General features: G+C 39.6%; 1 protein-coding gene across 3 annotated transcripts in view; it reads left to right on the top strand.

The window, feature by feature from the left end:
* The window catches only part of TTC19 (tetratricopeptide repeat domain 19), a 49,439-nt gene that overhangs the window by 7,719 nt on the left and 22,600 nt on the right, over positions 1-19,120 (top strand). The gene's annotated exons all lie outside the window — the stretch shown is intronic.

Genomic DNA, 19,120 nt, shown 5'->3' with positions numbered 1-19,120 from the left:
GGGTTTCTTAATTTGGGTTGAGGTATTGAGAATTTTCAGATTTGACATTTATTCAATACCTACTCTATACCAAGAGCTATCAAGATGGTAGGGATACAGCAGTCAACTCTTCTGTACCTAATTGTCTTCTACCTCTCTCTTGAACAGACAGTAGTCCCCTATTATCCATGGGGGATATGTTCCAAGACCCCCAGCAGATGCCTGAAACGAATTCTAATACACTGTGTTTTTTTCTTATATATATGTACCTATGATAAAGTTTAATTTGTAAGTTAGGCACAGTAAGAGATTAACAATAACTTATAGAACAATTATAACTATATACTGTTAACAGTGTCACAGACAGAAGATTCATTCTTATTGTAGATCTTATCAACCTCAGCATACAGTTTTGTTTTTTTTTTCTTATTGAGAACTTTCTATGACTTCTCTTTGTCATATCCAAATTGCCAGTATCACTACTCTTACACTTTGGGGCCATTATGTAAAATATGGATTGCTTGAGCACAAGTACTGCGACACTGTGAGTTGATCTGATAACTGAGACTGCTGCTAAGTGATTGAGGTCAGGTGCCGTATACAACTTGGGTACACTGGACAAAGAGGTGATTCACGTCCTGAGCAGGATGGAGTGTGACAGGGCAAGATTTCATCATGCTACCCAGAATGGCATGCAATTTAAAAACTTATGGATTATTTCTGGAATTTTTCATTTAATATTTTTCGGACCATGGTTGACTGCAGATAACTGAAACCCCAGAAAATGAAACTGTGGATTAGGAGGGATCACTGTACACCAATTTTTTGTTTTCATCACTCCACTGAAGCTACCTTTATCAGAGTCACCAAATCCAATGGTTACTTGTCAATCCTTAATTTACTCATCAGCAGCTTTAACTGGGGTCACTGTCTCCTACTGAAAATACTTTCACTTGGCTTCTGGGATGCCTCACTGGTCTCTCCAGTGAGGTGAACAGACTTCCCTACCTCTTAATGTTGGCAGGCCTTAGGGCTGTTTTCAGTCCTATTCTGTTTTCTCTCTGCCCCCACACCTAGGAGATATCTTTTAGTTCCATACTTTTAAATATTACATTTACACTTTCAGCCCCAACTTGCCCCCAAATGGCAGACTTATGATTATGATTGCCTACCCGACATCTTGACTTGAAGTCTAATGGTCATCTCATACTTCCCATGTCCAAAATAGATCTCTTCAGTTTTGCCGCTCACGACTTGTTTCTTCACCAGTCAGCCCCAGATTTGTAAATGGCACACTACTCATTTAGTTGCTTTGGCCAAGAACCTAAGAATTGTCCATGATTTCTTCCTCATTCCTCGTATCTAATCCATCAGCAAGTTATATTGGATCAGCCATCAAAATATATCCATACTGACCACATCTCATCCCGTTACCCTACTGCTTTGGTCCAGGCTATCACTGTTTCAAGACCTCAGTACCTTTGTATCACCTTTAGAATAAATTTAGACTCCCTGCGTGGACCTGTAGGGTGCTTATGACCTGGGCCCACCCACCTCTTCCACGCCATCTGCTGCTCTCCCCTCGCTCGTTCCAGTCTCACCACACTGGTCTTATTCTGGCACATTCCAAGCTCAGTGCCGCCTCAAGGCCTCTTTGCTTGATATTCCCTCTACCTAGACTATTCTCACCTTTTCCTGGCCAACTCCCATACTTCACTCAGGTCTCTGCTCAAATAGCACTTCCTCAGAGTCCTCTCCTCACTAAAATTATCATCTCTTCCCACCTTACTATTGCTCTACTCCTCTTTCCTTTACTTTTCTTCATCACACTTGAAAGTAGAGGTGTGTGTGTTGTGTGCTTGTGTTTGTTTCTCCACTAAAAGTATGTTTTTGTTTAAAAATTTTTAGTCTTTGTCTTCCTTATCAAAGGAGGATAGACACTTCATCCATTATGCTCACTGCTAAATCCTCGGTGCCTAGAACAGTGCCTGGCACATAATAGAGACTCAGTAATTACTGAATGAAAGAACAAAAGACCCAAGAAAGACCAACAAGTAAATCCAGTTTCAGTGCAGTGTGGAAGTGCTTTGAGGAAATCTACAAGAGGTGTAAAAACAAGTCTAGCTGTCAAGTAAGTCACTTCTGAACTATTTACACCTTTGCTATCTTTCTATGGTTTCTTAGGAGTGTAAAGCTGTATTTCCTGACTCAAAAAGTAATTCCAGTAAACACTGAAGAAAACTGAGAAAAGCACCAAGAAGTAAAGATCATCTATAATCATACTACTAAGAAAGAGCTACTGTTTTTTACTACGGCTTTTCAGGTTACATTTTAAGAAATAAATTTGGGATGATACTGTATATCCCACTTTGTAACCTGAGTTTTAAAAATTTAGTAAGATATTGTGAAAACACTTTTTTTTTTCCAGGCAAAGGAATTCTTGTTGGATAGAGCAAACTAATTTCTATTATAAATATTATTTTTACATTTTACTAGGTGTGCAGTATAGAAAATGTGTTACATGATTCTTCATCTTATTTTTTCTAGAAAAGAAATAAATTCCTACCTATTCAGTTTTGCACAAAGCAAATCCATTATCAAATTTATGTGCTTTTTATTGACACAACTATCTCTATCCCAGGAGAGCATTACTTAATTACGTAAAATTACATTACTTACATAAAACCTTGCTCTAGGGTAATTATTTTGTTACCTATGTTGTAAATATATATGTACTTACTGAGGAAATGCCCATAAAAAATTAAGTGAAAACTTTGGTTACAAAACAGTATAGTTAGTATGTAGATCAATGATAGGAATGGAACAAAGGCTTAATGATAGATATCAAAATATAGGCAGTGATTCTCTTTGGTTGGTAGGTTTATAGGGAATTTATATTTTATTTGTGTTTCTCTGAGTATTCTATAATTTTGCACAAATTTATATTTTTCTTTTTAATTTCCAATGTTATCTATTAGTATAAAAAGTCAAATAATATTAATAGTACAAAGCTTAATTTAAGAGAGCATTTTCTTGCTATCACCTCACTCCATCTATTTTTTTAATTATTTTATTTTATTTTATTTTTTTGAGATGGAGTCTCGCTCTGTCACCAGGAGTGCAATGGTGCAATCTTGGCTCACTGCAACCACTGCCTGCTGGGTTCAAGTGATTCTCATGCCTCGGCCTCCCAAGTAGCTGGGACTACAGGCGCCCGCCACCACGCTGAGCTATTTTTGTATTTTTAGTAGAGACGGGGTTTCACCGTGTTAGCCAGCGATCTCCTGACCTCGTGATCCGCCCACCTCGGCCTTCCAAAGTGCTGGGATTACAGGCATGAGCCACAGCGCCTGGCCCCTATTTTCAGCTCTTAAACCAGCTTCCTCTGGTATTTACCTTCACATTTCTCAGTAATATAAATTGCTATTTCCTAATTCATTATTTTCAGAATCTGTTGATTTATGGGAAAGTGAATATTTAGTGCAATTTCTGGTTGTGTCTATGAGTGTATGAATAGTGTTAGCTGCTGAGCCAAGTAACATGATTACACAATTACATTTCCTTTTGTGTACGTTTTGCTTCCGCTCCGTTTGTTATGTATATGTCAGATTCTTCACTTTTATATACTATTTGCTTTCTTCAATTCATAAGCTTTCCTAATGTTCTAGTTCATGTTGGCTCACTTTTTATTGGCATGGCTGGCCATAGGCATTCAGTCTTCATCTTCCTTTTTTGTTTGTTTTCGTTGAGATGGGGTCTCACTCTGTCGCCAAGGCTGGAGTGCAGTGGCTCGATTTTGGCTCACTGCAAACTCTGCCTCCTGGGTTTAAGCAATTCTCATGCCTCTGCCTCCTGAGTAGCTGGGATTACAGGCGTGAGCTACCACACCCAGCTAATTTTGTATTTTTAGTAGAGATGGGGTTTCACCATGTTGGCTTGCCTGGTCTCGAACTCCTGACTTCAGGCGATCCACCTGCCTCAGCCTCCCAAAGTGTTGGGATTACAGGCGTGAGCCACCACGCCCAGCTGCATTACATCTTTTTCATCCTGTAACTTTCATTTTAGTGGTATTTGGGGAAGGAGTGGAGAGGAATGTATGTGTTCAGTTCAGAATGGTAAATCTGTTATTGGGCATCAAGATAGTGTCCAAACCTGTTTTTTTAAAGTGGCTTCTTAGCACTGAGATTTCCAAGTCAAGAGTAGCACATTTTAAGGTTGTTGATGATTATTGCCAAATTGCCATTGAAAGAACTGTGTTAATTTACATTTCCTGGTCTGGCTATTTATGTGCTTTGTGACTTTAGTCAAATTACTTAATCCCTGTGTGCTTTTTCTTCAGTATGGGATTAAGAGTAATATGCATAGGACCTTTAGGAAGGTGGAATGAGTTAATAGATAAAAAGTACTTAGAATAATACATTGTAGCTGCTCAAAAAGAGTTTGTTAGTGGTTTTTATTATTGTGATAAGGCTATGTCCTCCTTCCCAAAACTCATTAATTTTTATAATCTTTGTTAGCTTGATGATACGGCCTTGATGCATTATCTAGCATTTCTTTGATAAACAGTGAGGTTTATCTTTTTTTTTCTCACCATGTCTTAGGGTGCTGAGAGGTTTATCTTTTATCGGAGCTTTATTGTAAAAATATTAATCCTTTGTCTCTTGGGTTTTCCTCCTGATTTGTGTTTATAGAGTGGTTTTTTTTTCTAATAAAAAGGGAATGTGAAATTAACATTTGTATAAAGAATTATGAGAATTGGTGAGGCACAGTGGCTCACGCCTGTAATCCCAGCACTTTGGGAGGCCAAGGTGGGAGGATCACTTGAGGTCAGGTATTCAAGACCAGCCCTGGCAATGTGGCAAAACCCCATGTTTACAAAAATTATCTGGGCGTGGTGTTGCGCACCTGTAGTCCTAGCTGCTTGGGAGGCTGAGGTGAGAATCTCTTGAGCCTGGGAGGTGGAGGTTGCAGTGAACTGAGGTCCCACCACTGTGCTCCAGCCTGGGTGACAGAGCAAGACCCTGTCTTGGGGCGGGGGTGGGTGGGCGTAGGCGGAAGACGATTGTGAGAATAGACAAGTGACCCAGCATTACCAGTACCTTTGGAGCTCTTCCTACCTGAGATAATACTCTGCTTAATCTTGTCACTATCATTCAATGGCACGATCTCGGCTCACCGCAACCTCCACCTCCCAGGTTCAAGTGATTCTCCTGCCTCAGCCTCCCGAGTAGCTGGGATTACAAGCATGTGCCACCACGCCCGGCTAATTTTGTATTTTTAGTAGAGGCGGGGTTTCTCCATGTTGGTCAGGCCGGTCTTGAACTGCCGACCTCAGGTGATCTGTCCACCTCAGCCTCCCAAAGTGCTGGGATTACAGGCATGAGCCAACATGCCCGGCCCATTTGCTTTTCTTTAGTTTTATTCGGTGTCCCTTAAGAAGGTGTCATTTAATTTTTGCATATTGCTTTTAAAAATTTAAATAGGCTGGGTGCAGTGACTCATGCCTGTAATCCCAACACTTTGGGAGGCCAAGGTGGGAGGATCGCTTGAGCCCAGGAGTTTGAGACCAGACTGGGCAACATGGTGAGATCCTGTCTCTTCAAAAAATAAAAAAATTACCTGGGCACGGTGGCACATGCCTGTGGTCCCAGCTACTTAGGAGACTGAGGCAGGAGGATAACTTGAGCCCAAGAGGTCGAGGCTGCAGTGAGCTATCATAGTGCCACTGTCCTTCAGCGCAGGCAGTAGAGAGAGACCCTATCTCAAAAAAAATTAAAATTATATAAATGAATCATAATATGTATTTATTTTAGGGCATGTTTATTACTTGCATGAGTAATCTTTTCAGAATTAGATCAGAATTCATTTCTAATTTCCTTTGCTTTTATTCATCTTTAATACATACTGAGTAGCTGTTCTGTGCCAGGTATTCTAGGATTTGAATAGCAGCAAGTAAGGTAAAAGTCCCTGCTCTTCTGGAGCTTAATGCTTAGAAGTATTTTTCAAGCTTTGAAATCATATGCATCCTCACTCATCTTTCCTTATAATTTTCTATTTTTCTCCTTTTATTTCTAAACATTTTTAATTTAACTTAGTATATCTGGAATTTATTTTGGTGTGAAGCTGGTGACTGTCTTCTTACAGATAGTAATCAATCTGTATGTACTAATTAGTATATACTTGGGTTTCTTTTGGGGTTTTCCATTCTGATGTATTTATCTGATGAGTTTTATAACAGTATATACATTGTTTGAATTATATATTTGAGTTATATGGTAGGACAGTTGACACATGCTTCCTTTGCACAATTCCTTCCCACATTTCACTGTTTTCACATGAATTTTAGAATTATTTTTTCAAGTTCCTAAAGTGCCTTGAAACTGAATTAATCAGATTTGCATTATATTTACAAATTAGTTTGAGGAGATTGCCATCTGAATAAGTTAGCACATCTTTGACTGCAAAGAGCAGAAATTTCAGCTAAATTAGGTTTAACAGTAAGGACATTTATGTCAAGTAACTGTGGCAGTTCAGCGACAGGGAGTAGGCTGTTGAGTTAGTTGATAATGTGATTCATTGAAATCATGAAGGAACAGGCTCTTTCCATCTTTCCTCACTCATGTATTTTTTTCCCATGCTCCCCTGGTGGTTGAAACGTGAAACTATAGCAATTCCCAGGAATCTCATCCAGAAATGACAGTGTCCAGAGGAAAAGGAGACTTCTTTGATGTTTCTCATAGGATCAAGGTAATCTCTCCTAGAGGTCTCCAAGTAGATTTATCCTTACTTCTTACTGGTTAGAATTGGGCTACATGCCATTTCTAACCCAGTCCTTGGGAAGAAAAATGGATTACCATGATTGGCTAAAACTCATCAGTATCTTTTCCTGAGGATGTGAATCATGTGAGAAAAGAATGGATACTGGGACAAACCGGCTGCTCTGCTAGCAAAGGAAGATCTTTGTAATAGTGAGCCGTCTCACTGAGGAACATTCTATAGCTCCTGCTTATATTATAGTTTTCTTCATATAAATGGCAGCTATTTATTAAATTTGATTCTAACTGACTCCTTGACTGAACTCTTTGCTTTTCAGTTGATATTCACGCTAATTCCAGACTTATAATCATACATTCCGGAAATGATGATACAAGTGAAGCATCCCCCAAAACTGAAGCTTTCTGAGTGCCAACATGATGTACAAAGAAAGTACTCATTGGAGCATTTGGATTTGGGTTTTTGGTTTTGGGATGCTGGCAGTATCCAAAGCAAATATTCCAAACTCAAAAAATCTGAAATTTGAAACACTTTTGGTCCTAAACATTTCAGATAAGGAATACTAGGTTGGTAATTGTTTCCTTCCAGAGAGTTATACTACTGTCTCCCTTCCCCACCCTTTATAAAATTAGTTCATTGGCTGTACCATCAAGAAATACTAGTAATAGGCAACTTAGTCTTATATCCAATTTGGTACCAAACTCACATAGTTTTATGTATTACTAAATTTGTTACTATTATATATCTAGAGCAGACCAGGCTTGCTTGTAGGTTATTTGGTTAGTACCTGTGTAGTGCTGGATAGTATTTAATGCTGATATGTAACTTTTGTGTTTCTTATGAGATCCACAGTAAATTTCTTATTGTATTGTTTGTACTATTGTGTTTGTATTATTTGTTATTTCAGGATTGTATTAATGTGATAAAATCAATTGGGATGCTTTCTGTATTTTCTATTCTGAAATAAGTGTATGATATTGCATTGGAATGGTCTGTTCCTTGAAAGTTGTAGAGTCTATCATGCCAGATGGACCAGAACTCTTGAGTTAATTCTCTGACAGATTTTTTCTTCCTTCTTGATAACTCATGTATTTCTTCCATTTTCTTAATTTCAATATAGGACAGTGCTAAATACATAAGCATTAATATCTATTGAATAAATGAACGTATGAGTGAACAAATTTTATAACTTATTAATTTCCTAGAAGAAAACTTTAAGGAATTTTATATATATATATATATATATATATATATATATTTTTTTTTTTTTTTTTTTGAGATGGAGTCTTGCTCTGTCGCCCGGGCTGGAGTGCAGTGGCCGGTTCTCAGCTCACTGCAAGCTCCGCCTCCCGGGTTTATGCCATTCTCCTGCCTCAGCCTCCGAGTAGCTGGGACTACAGGTGCCCGCCACCTCGCCCGGCTAGGTTTTTTTTTTTTTTTTGTATTTTTTAGTAGAGACGGGGTTTCACCGTGTTAGCCAGGATGGTCTCGATCTCCTGACCTCGTGATCCGCCCATCTCAGCCTCCCAAAGTGCTGGGATTACAGGCTTGAGCCACCGCGCCCGGCCAGGAATTATATTTTTAAAGCATATTTTACACTACTCTTAACATATCTGATATCATCTTCCTTTTCTAGTTTCTAATTTTATGGATTTCTTCTTAAATTAGTAAAAAGATGTTTCCCATTGATTCCTTCCTCCTCCTTTCCTTGAAACTTTTTATTTTTATATTTTAAATAAAACATTTCTAGAAAGTTATTTTTGATGACATAATATTTGGTTCCATGAGTGCTTAAAGTCTGGAGCCTGAGTTCAGATTCTGGTTCTACCACTTACTAGCAGTGGACAAGTTATTTAAATTCTCTATTTTCAGCTTCCTTATCAATAAAATGAAAATAATAATAGAACTTACCTTGTTAAGAGTTATGAGAATGAAATGCTCCAGGACTATGACTGGTACTCATTAGGCACTGTTATATAAGAGTGTGTGGAATGTGATATATTTACTAATCTTATTTATTATATGATTTGGCACCTATATTTTACTACTCTCAATTTATTAAGGACCTTCCTGGCTATTGTATTTATAGTTTCTCCTTGGTTTTTGTTAATTTTGTTGATTCATTCAAAAAGCCATCTTCTGGTTTCATTAATTTTCTTTATTGTTTTTCTACTTTCCATTTCACTTATTTCTTCTCTGTCTTTATTGCATCTCTCCTCTTTGCTTTTGGTTTATTTTGTTCCCTTTTTTCTGGTCTCTTAGGCAGGAGATGAGGTTACTGACTTAAGGTTTTGCTTCTAACATAATTGCCATTTATAACTATAAGCTTTAGCTGCATCTCATTAGTTTTGGTAAGGTATATTTTCATGTGTCTCAAGTATTTTCCAATTTTTTTGGGGATTTCTTCTTTGACCCTTTGGATATTTAGGAGTATATAGATTAATTTCCACATATAGTGAATTTCTTAAATTTTCTTCTGTTGAATCCAGTTTCATTCCATTGTGTTCAGAGAAAAACTGCATGATTTTATTTATTGAGACTTGTATGGCCTCACATATGGCTTATCCTGGAAAATGTTGCATGTGCATTTGAGAAGTATGTGTATTCTGTTGAATGGAGTTTTCTATGAATGTCTGTTAGGTCTAGTTGGTTTATAGTGTTATTCAAGTCTTTTGTGTCCTTACTGATTTTGTCGAGTTGTTCTAATTTTTTTTTTTTCTTTGAGGCGGAGTCTTGCTCTGTGCCTACTCGTGCCTCAGCCTCCCGAGTAGCTGGGAGTACAGGCATGTGCCATTGGATCCGGCTAATTTTTGTATTTTTAGTTGAGATCAGGTTTCACCACGTTGTCCAGGCTGGTCTTGAACTCCTGACCTCAGGTGGTCCACCTGCCTCAGCCTCCCAGAGTGCTGGGATTACAGGCATGAGCCACCATGCCCGGCCGATAAATTTTTTTAAATCTTCTTTCTTTATACATGTTTCTGTGCTGTTTAGACAGTCTCAGATATACATATATCTTTGTTATGAATTGTCCCTTCATCAGGAAAATGATTCCTTTTTCCCTATTTAAGGTATTTGTTACAAATTCTAGTTTTATATTATCTACTATATCTTAACCCTTAAATTTTTCTGAGTCATTTTTCAGTGTATCTTTTGTAGAAAGCTATGGTTGGATTTTTTTTTAAACCTGAGTATCACTGTCTTCTGATATAGAATCTGAAAACCTTTTAAAAATTAGTGTTGAGGCCGGGTGCAGCGGCTCACACCTGTAATCCCAGCATTTTAGGAGGCTGAGGCAGGTGCATCACCTGAGGTCAGGAGTTCAAGACCAGCCTGGCCAACATAGTGAAACCCCGTCTCTACTAAAAATACAAAAAATTAGCTGGGTCTGGCAGTGGGCGCCTGTAATTTCAGCTACTCGGGAGGCTGAGGCAGGAGAATCACATGAACCTGGGAGGCGGAGGTTGCAGTGAGCTGAGATCACGCCATCGCACTCCAGCCTGGTTAAGAGCGAAACTCCATCTCAAACAAACAAAACAAAACAAAAAACAAATTAGTATTGAAAGGGATAATTGGTCTAATTATTGCATTTTTGTTAATTCCTTTGTTTTCAGTTCCTTTTATAGGAATTTTTCCCTCACTGATCTGTATTTGTATTTTGTAGGGAAGGTATATGTATATATGATTTTCAGTTCTATAAGGAGTAACCTAAGCATTTCTTAAAGACATAGTTGACTCAGAGGAAAAAAAAATTGTTTTCATATGAGATGAGTACATTTTAACATTATCCTACCTTTCCCTTTTCCTCACTTGTTTTTTCTTTGTGATCTGGAATTTTAGACTTAGTGGAATTTATTGCAGAGGAGAATTCTGAAGCCTGCATATTTGCCTTGTTTTTTAAGTAGTCTATTTTCTCCTGCTCAGATGCTTTGCTGGACTCAGAAGTGACATCAGCATAAGGTTAGGGAGTTGTCTGTTTGTGAAGCTTGTTTAATCCCTGGTGAACCTTCATTTTTAGCATCCAGTTCTCTGGAGCTTCTGTAATCTATCCTGGCTCAATGCTTCTGTCCCACATGCTCTGGCCTCTTACTCTGGAATGCCCTTTACCTGTATGTTGACCTCTCTCTTCTCTATCCTTCACATTATCCCCTCTTCCATCAGTTTTCTCATCTATATTTTGGGAGTTTCTTCAGTTGATATTCCACATTACCGATTTATGATTAAGGAAAGTCAGTTCTGTGCTTTTCTTCTGATACGTTTTTTGTTTTTTGAGATAGGGTCTCACTGTGTCACCCAGGCTGGAGTGCAGTGGTGCAGTCATGGCTCACTGCAGCCTCAACCTCCCAGGCTCACCTGATCCTCCTACCTTAGTCTCCCAAGTAGCTGAGACTGCATGCGCATGCCACCATGCCTGGCTAATTTTTGGATTTTTCATAGAGGCAGAGTTTCACCATCTTGCCCAGGCTGGTCTTGAACTTCTGAGCTAAAGCAATCTACTTGCCCTGACCTCCCAAAATGCTGGCATTATGGGCATGAGGCATCACGCCTGGCTGCGCTCTGATGTATTGTTTTAAAATAGATTTCAAATAAAAGTAAAGTTTTCAGGACTTACCAAATATCTGTATACTTTCAGCCTTGGCCAAATTTCAATGTTTTACCATATTTGCTTTAGAATTTTTTTTTTTTTTTTTGATATTTAAACCCCTGTATACCCCTCCCTGCCTAGGGGTAGCTGCTATCCTCCATTTGGTTTTGTTTGCCTACTTATTGCACTTGTATATATCAGTAAACAATATATTGCTGGGTACAGTGGCTCACACCTGTAATCCCAGCCCTTTGGGAGGCCAAGACAGGTGGATCATCTGAGGTCAGGAGTTTGAGACCAGCCTGGCCAACATGGCGAAACCTTGTCTCTACTAAAAATACAAAAATTAGCCCAGCATGGTGGCGGGCGCCTGTATTCCCCCCTACTCGGGAGGCTGAGGCAGGAGAATTGCTTGAACCTGAGAGGCAGAAGTTACAGTGAGCTGAGATTGCGCCACTGCACTCCAGCCTGGGTGACAGAGTGAAGACTCCGTCTCCAAAACAAACAGTATACCATAGGGCTAATATGTTTTTAAACTTAATATGAATGGTATCATACTGTACACTTGTTTTTGTAGTTTGCTTTTGTCACTCAGTATTATGTTAATGAGATTTATCGGGCTGGTAAATCTCATTAAGAAAACTTAAAGCAGTTTTCTTAGCACAGAGGCCCTGTTTGCTTGCCAAACTGCATGTCTGCTGGGTTGCATCTGTCTTTAAAGGGTGACTTCCTCTAATTAATCTGCTGGGGTGAGGGGTAAGGTGAATCTTTTTTCTGTTCTCACAAGTGTGGACACAAGCTAAAGGTGGCCCTGTGTGATTCCCTCACTACAACCATGGTATAGTAGTCCATTGTAGAAATATACCACAGTTCTTTTTTTTTTTTTTTAATACTTTAAATCATAGGACAGACGTGCACAACGTGCAGGTTTATTACATATGTCAATAAGTGCCTTGTTGGTGTGCTGCACCCATTAACTCGTCATTTACATTAGGTATATCTCCTATTGCTATCCCTCCTTCCTCCCCCCACCCCACGACAGGCCCCGGTGTATGATGTTCCCCTTCCTGTGTCCAAGTGTTCTCATTGTTCAGTTCCCACCTATGAGTGAGAATATGCGATGTTTGGTTTTTGGTACTTGCGATAGTTTGCTCAGAATGATGGTTTCCAGCTGCATCCATGTCCCTACAAAAGACATGAACTCATCCTTTTTTATGGCTGCATAGTATTCCATGGTGTGTATGTGCCACATTTTCTTAATCCAGTCTATCATTGATGGACATTTGGGTTGGTTCCAAGTCTTTGCTATTGTGAATAGTGCCGCAATAAACATATGTGTGCATGTGTCTTTATAGCAGCATGATTTATAATCCTTTGGGTATATACCCAGTAATGGGATGGCTGGGTCAAATGGTATTTCTACTTCTAGGTCCTTGAGGAATCGCCACACTGTCTTCCACAATGGTTGAACTAGTTTACAGTCCCACCAGCAGTGTAAAAATATTCCTATTTCTCCACATCCTCTCCAGCACCTGTTGTTTCATGACTTTTTAATGATCGCCATTCTAACTCGTGTGAGATGGTATCTCATTGTGGTTTTGATTTGCATTTCTCTGATGGCCAGTGATGATGAGCATTTTTTCATGTGTCTGTTGGCTGCATAAATGTTTTCTTTTGAGAAGTGTCTGTTCATATCCTTCGCCCACTTTTTGATGGGGTTGTTTTTTTCTTGTAAATTTGTTTGAATTATTTGTAGAGTCTGGATATTAGCCCTTTGTCAGATGAGTAGATTGCAAAAATTTTCTCCTATTCTGTAGGTTGCCTGTTCACTCTGATGGTAGTTTCTTTTGCTGTGCAGAAGCTCTTTAGTTTAATTAGATCCCATTTGTCAATTTTGGCTTTTGGGACCAATGCTTTTGGTCCCAGCCCCAAATCTCCTTAAGCTGATAAGCAACTTCAGCAAAGTTTCAGGATACAAAATCAATGTGCAAAAATCACAAGCATTCTTATACACCAATAACAGACAGAGAGCCAAATCATGAGTGAACTCCCATTCACAATTGCTTCAAAGAGAATAAAATACCTAGGAATCCAACTTACAAGGGATGTGAAGGACCTCTTCAAGGAGAACTACAAACCACTTGCTCAACAAAATAAAAGAGGACTCAAACAAATGGAAGAACATTCCATGCTCATGGATAGGAAGAATCAATATTGTGAAAATAGCCATACTGCCCAGGATAATTTATAGATTCACTGCCCATCCCCATCAAGCTATCAATGACTTTCTTCACAGAATTGGAACCAAAAAAAGAGCCTGCATTGCCAAGACAATCCTAAGCAAAAAGAACAAAGCTGGAGGCATCACGCTACCTGACTTCAAACTATACTACAAGGCTACAGTAACCAAAACAGCATGGTACTGGTATCAAAACAGAAATATAGACCAATGGAACAGAACAGAAACCTCAGAAATAATACTACACACCTATAACCATCTGATCTTTGACAAACCTGACAAAAACAAGAAATGGCGAAAGGATTCCCTATTTAATAAATGGTGCTGGAAAACTGGCTAGCCATATGTAGAAAGCTGAAACTGGATCCCTTCCTTACACCTTATACAAAAATTAATTCAAGATGGATTAAAGACTTAAATGTTAGACCTAAAACCATAAAAACCCTAGAAGAAAACCTAGGCAGTACCATTCAGGATATAGGCATGGGCAAGGACGTCATGTCTAAAACATCGAAATATACCCCACAGTTCTATTGATGGACCTGTTGGGTCATTCTATATGTTTTGCTATTAAAAGTCATACTTCACTGAACATTCTTGGACCTGCATCTTTGTACACACCTGCAAGATAGTCCCTGGAATATGTACATAAAAGTGGAGTTGCCGGGGTGCATATACCAAATTGCTTATCAGGCTGGGTGTAGTGACTCACACCTGTAATCCCAGCACTTTGGGAGGCTGAGGTGGGCAGATCACTTGAGGTCAGGAGTTGGAGACCAGCCTGGCCAATAAGGTGAAACCCCATCTCTACTTAAAAAAAAGCCAGACGTAGTGGTGGGCACCTGTAATCCCAACTACTTGGAAGGCTGAGGCACAAGAATCGCTTAAACCCGGGAAGGCAGAGGTTGTAATAAGCTGAGATCATGCCACTGCACTCCAGCCTGGGCAACAGAGCAAGACTCTGTCTCAAAAACAACAAAAACCAAATTGCTGATCAAAGTGGTTTTACCAGTTTAAGTTTTGACTAGCAGTATATTAGTGTTCGTGACGCTCTCTGTATATCTTTGTTATCATCAGATATTTTTGATAATCTGCTGGGTTTGAAAAGGAATTTCATTGTGGCTTCACTGTGTGTTTCTGATTACTGTATTTATTGGCTATTCAGATTATTTGCTCTGAAAATTATTCATATCCTTTGCCTGTTTTTTTTTTTTTTTTTTTTTTTTTTTTTGAGACGGAGTCTCGCTCTGTGGCCCAAGTTGGAGTGTAGTGGCGCGATCTCAGCTCACTGCAAGCTCCGCCTCCCGGGTTCCCGCCATTCTCCCGCCTCAGCCTCCGAGTAGCTGGGACTACAGGCGCCGCCGCCAGGCCCGGCTAGTTTTTTTTGTATTTTTAGTAGAGACGGGGTTTCACCGTGTTAGCCAGGATGGTCTTGATCTCTTGACCTCGTGATCCACCCGCCTCGGCCTCCCAAAGTGCTGGGATTACAGGCTTGAGCCACCGCGCCCGGCCCCTTTGCCTGTTTTTTTGAGGGGTTGTCTTTTTCTTAACAATCTGTAAGAGTTCCTTATGTATTCGATTATTTTATATTTTTATAGGTTACTTATCTTTGTAGCTTGTCTTTTCATATTAGGGCATTTGACATAGATTAAAAATTTGGATATTGACAGAATCTTGATATTTATCTTCATAGTTTGTGCTTGTTATATCTTGATTTGTAATGATATCTCTATATTGGGTTTTCATATATTCGTGGAGTGCTAATGTTTCAATCTGTAATTATGACTAATTTTTAGTTTCATTATAATTTTTCCCTGTTTAATTCAGTACCTTATTTTTCCCCCCCCCAAGAGACAAGGTCTTCCTTTGGCCAGGCTGGAGTGAGTGCAGTGACATGATCACCGCTCACTGCAATTTTAAACTCCTGATACCAAGTGATCCTCCCACCTCAGCCTCCAGAAGAATAAGGACTACAGGCACGTGCCACCATGTCTGGCTTATATATATGTATTTTTTGGGGAGTGTATATATTTTTTGGTGGGGCGGGGTAGGGTAGAGATGAGGTTTTGCTATGTTGCCCAGGCTGGTCTCGACCTCCTGGGCTGAAGTGGTCCTCCTGCCTTGGCCTCCCAAAGTACAGGATTGCAGGTGTGAGCCACCACACCTAGCCCTTTTGTAATTCCTTTTATTTGTTCATTCATTCAACAATTCAGTCAGAAATACTGAATGCCCATTACATGCTAGATATGCTGCTAGGTTCTGAGATACAGATATAAATAAAACAAAGTTGGCTAGATGCAGTGGCTCATGCCTGTAATCCCAGCACTTTGGGTGGCTGAGGCGGGCGGATCAAGAGGTCAAGAGTTCAAGACTAGCCTGGCCAATATTGTGAAATCCCGTCTCTACTAAAAATACAAAAAAAAAAAAAAAAATTAGCTGGGTATGGTGGTACACCTGTAGTCCCAGCTACTCGGGAGGCTGAGGCAGAAGAATCGCTTGAACCCGGGAGGCGGAGGTTGCAGTGAGCGGAGATTTTGCCACTGCACTCCAGCCTGGGCGACAGAGTGAGACTTCGTCTCAAAAAAGAAAAAACAAAAAAGTCACTGCCTCACGGAGCTACATTTTTGGTGGGGGAAAGACGCATAGTAAGCACTATCCAGTAAGTTGGTGTGTCCAGAGTGCTGTGTAGATATTTATGAAGGAATATTTATAGCAGGAATACATTGGGGAAGTATGCTGTCTTATAGAGGGGGTGGGGAAGGTCTTGTTAGTATGAAACCTGGTGAATGGGAGAGAATAGGCAAGTGGCTATTTGTGAGGGAAGAAAATTACAGGCAAAGGGCAGTTACAGGTACAAGACTCAGGTGGTGTATGCTTGACTTACTGGAAGTAAGAACTACTGGAGTTGTCTGATTTTATAAAATTTTGGGGGATGAGGCCTGCTTTCTTACTGTCTGCTGATTCTCATTTATGATGAATTGTCATGTTGACTAATTTTGGATTATACATTCATCTTCAGCAAGGTTTTAGCTATACAGTGAGATTCCAGAATAGTTTTGTGTCTTCCAGGCACTCAGCTCCTGGCCGAAGTGGATGTTATAAATTTAGACATCAAACTTACAGGGTAGTCATTTTTCTCATCTAGATTCCAGACTTGGCCATTCAGAGCTCCTTGTCGTCTCCCTGTGTCTGTGATCAGGGGGTTAGGGGAAGTGTAGGTTGGAGTGCTGCAATTCTTTTCACATACATTCTTTTCCTGGGGTTGTGGTCCTAATGGTAATCCTGGTTTTATGCATTGGCTTCAGATCTAGTTCTGTTTAGTACACATCAACAGCTTGAATTCCTGGATTACAGAGACGCTCAAGCTACAACAAAAACCAGGCTTTTGCTGTGTCAACTCACAGACTTTCTACTTTGGGTTTTAGCTTACTCCGAATTTCTGGCACTTGAGGTTTCCTTCTCTTGGGATCTCAGCTGTGCATGGAAAGGATGTGTTACAGTTTATCTAAGATTTCTAGGTGTTTGAGGCAGATGGGTTTCATCAATAGCGTTAGGTTAGATTCTCCTTTATTCCCTCTACTAAAACCATTAACACTAATTAGGAAGTGCTAATCAGTTGATTAACAAGTGATTTAGTTTAGCAGAAATTTCAGGATATTCTTGGAATTTGGTGAACAAATATCTCTAGTTTCAAAGACCCTTGTAGACTTTCCTATATTGCTATTGATGGTGAGGGGGTAGGGGAGAGCTAGAGGCCTATGCTCAAGTTTTCCTAAATTAGACATGCTCTTTTGCTCGTTATAAATGCATATAATTGCCCCAGTACTTTTCCCTTTAGTCTATATTTATGTAAACCTAGTTTGATATACTGAGCCATTCTTTTATTCCTGGAATAAATGCTGTTTGGTCATCTCCTTAATACATCTGATTATTCCATTCGGCAATATTTTGAGTAAAAAATTCTATAGTGAATCATATTTGCCTCATGGACTGAGTATAGTAGCATATCTTTTTCTGTGATCAGAAGTTATTTATGAAAGAGAATCATTTATGTTTGAAGAAGTAAATATGCCTGAGTTTTAAATGACCCCTTAGGGGCTCTATATAAACAATTCCAATATATTTCTCAGTTGTTATTTTATTTATTTTTTTTTTTTTTGGAGACGGAGTCTCGCTCTGTCGCCCAGGCTGGAGTAGTGCAGTGGCCAGATCTCAGCTCACTGCAAGCTCCGCCTCCCGGGTTCACGCCATTCTCCTGCCTCAGCCTCCGGAGTAGCTGGGACTACAGGCGCCCGCCACCTCGCCCGGCTAGTTTTTTGTATTTTTTAGTAGAGACGGGGTTTCACCGTGTTAGCCAGGATGGTCTCGATCTCCTGACCTCGTGATCCGCCCGTCTCGGCCTCCCAAAGTGCTGGGATTACAGGCTTGAGCCACCGCGCCCGGCCTCTCAGTTGTTATTAAAGTACTTGATTTTTTTCTTGTCTAACTTTTAGCCATTTTTATTTTAATGTTTCGAAGAACTATGTTTAAGTAAATTACTAGCAAAGGAACTCTGGGGGAACTTTGAAATTTTCTCTTGGCAGTTGCTAAAGGTTTTATGTTTTCTAAAAGTTCAGTAATAGTACATTTATTGGCCGGGCACGGTGGCTCAAGCCTGTAATCCCAGCACTTTGGGAGGCCGAGACGGGCGGATCACGAGGTCAGGAGATCGAGACAATCCTGGCTAACATGGTGAAACCCCGTCTCTACTAAAAATACAAAAAAAACCTAGCCGGGCGACGTGGCAGGCGCCTGTAGTCCCAGCTACTCGGAAGGCTGAGGCAGGAGAATGGCGTGAACCCGGGAGGCGGAGCTTGCAGTGAGCTGAGATCAGGCCACTGCACTCCAGCCTGGGCGGCAGAACGAGACTCCGTCTCAAAAAAAAAAAAAAAAAAAAGTACATTTATTTTTAGAAAAGGTTGCTTTTCAAAAAGTGTTTCCATTTTTATTGTAGTCAGAATGTGCATGGATTTTTAAAATATTATAGCTAAATTGTACCTCATTGTTTTCTCTAAAAAGCTTTACTGCTTTTGCTTCCACTCCACTACTCAGTGATAACAAGGGTAACAATTTTCTGCTAGAATTGCTTGTCACTTTATTCTTGTACTTTAATTATACCACTAAACATCTTTTGAAATTGTTGCCACAAAATATCTTGCTTTTATCATTTTCACATTGCTCTAGTATATCAACTTTGGGAACAAGATATCATTCTATTTATAGCATTCTGTTTTTAGTAGTAGTATTTCCATTTACAAAATACAGTAATTCTTGATCACTGAAAATGTCAAATCCTAGAAAACATAGCATGCCTACGCGTGATGTTAACATCATTCTCGAACAGTGGTTGGTTGAAGATTCATTTGATGAATCCGATTTTTCCGAAATAGATGATTCAGACGATTCTGGTGTTCTGTTTAGAAATAACTCCAAGAACACTTTTAGTAGTTTCACATTGAAAATCACATTTGCTCCAGCCTTAAAGAGCATATTTATGTAAAATTAGG

This window comes from Rhinopithecus roxellana, chromosome 19 (genome assembly GCF_007565055.1).
Source record: "Rhinopithecus roxellana isolate Shanxi Qingling chromosome 19, ASM756505v1, whole genome shotgun sequence".
Lineage (NCBI taxonomy): Eukaryota > Metazoa > Chordata > Mammalia > Primates > Cercopithecidae > Rhinopithecus > Rhinopithecus roxellana.
This window is presented reverse-complemented; position numbering and strand designations above follow the sequence as displayed.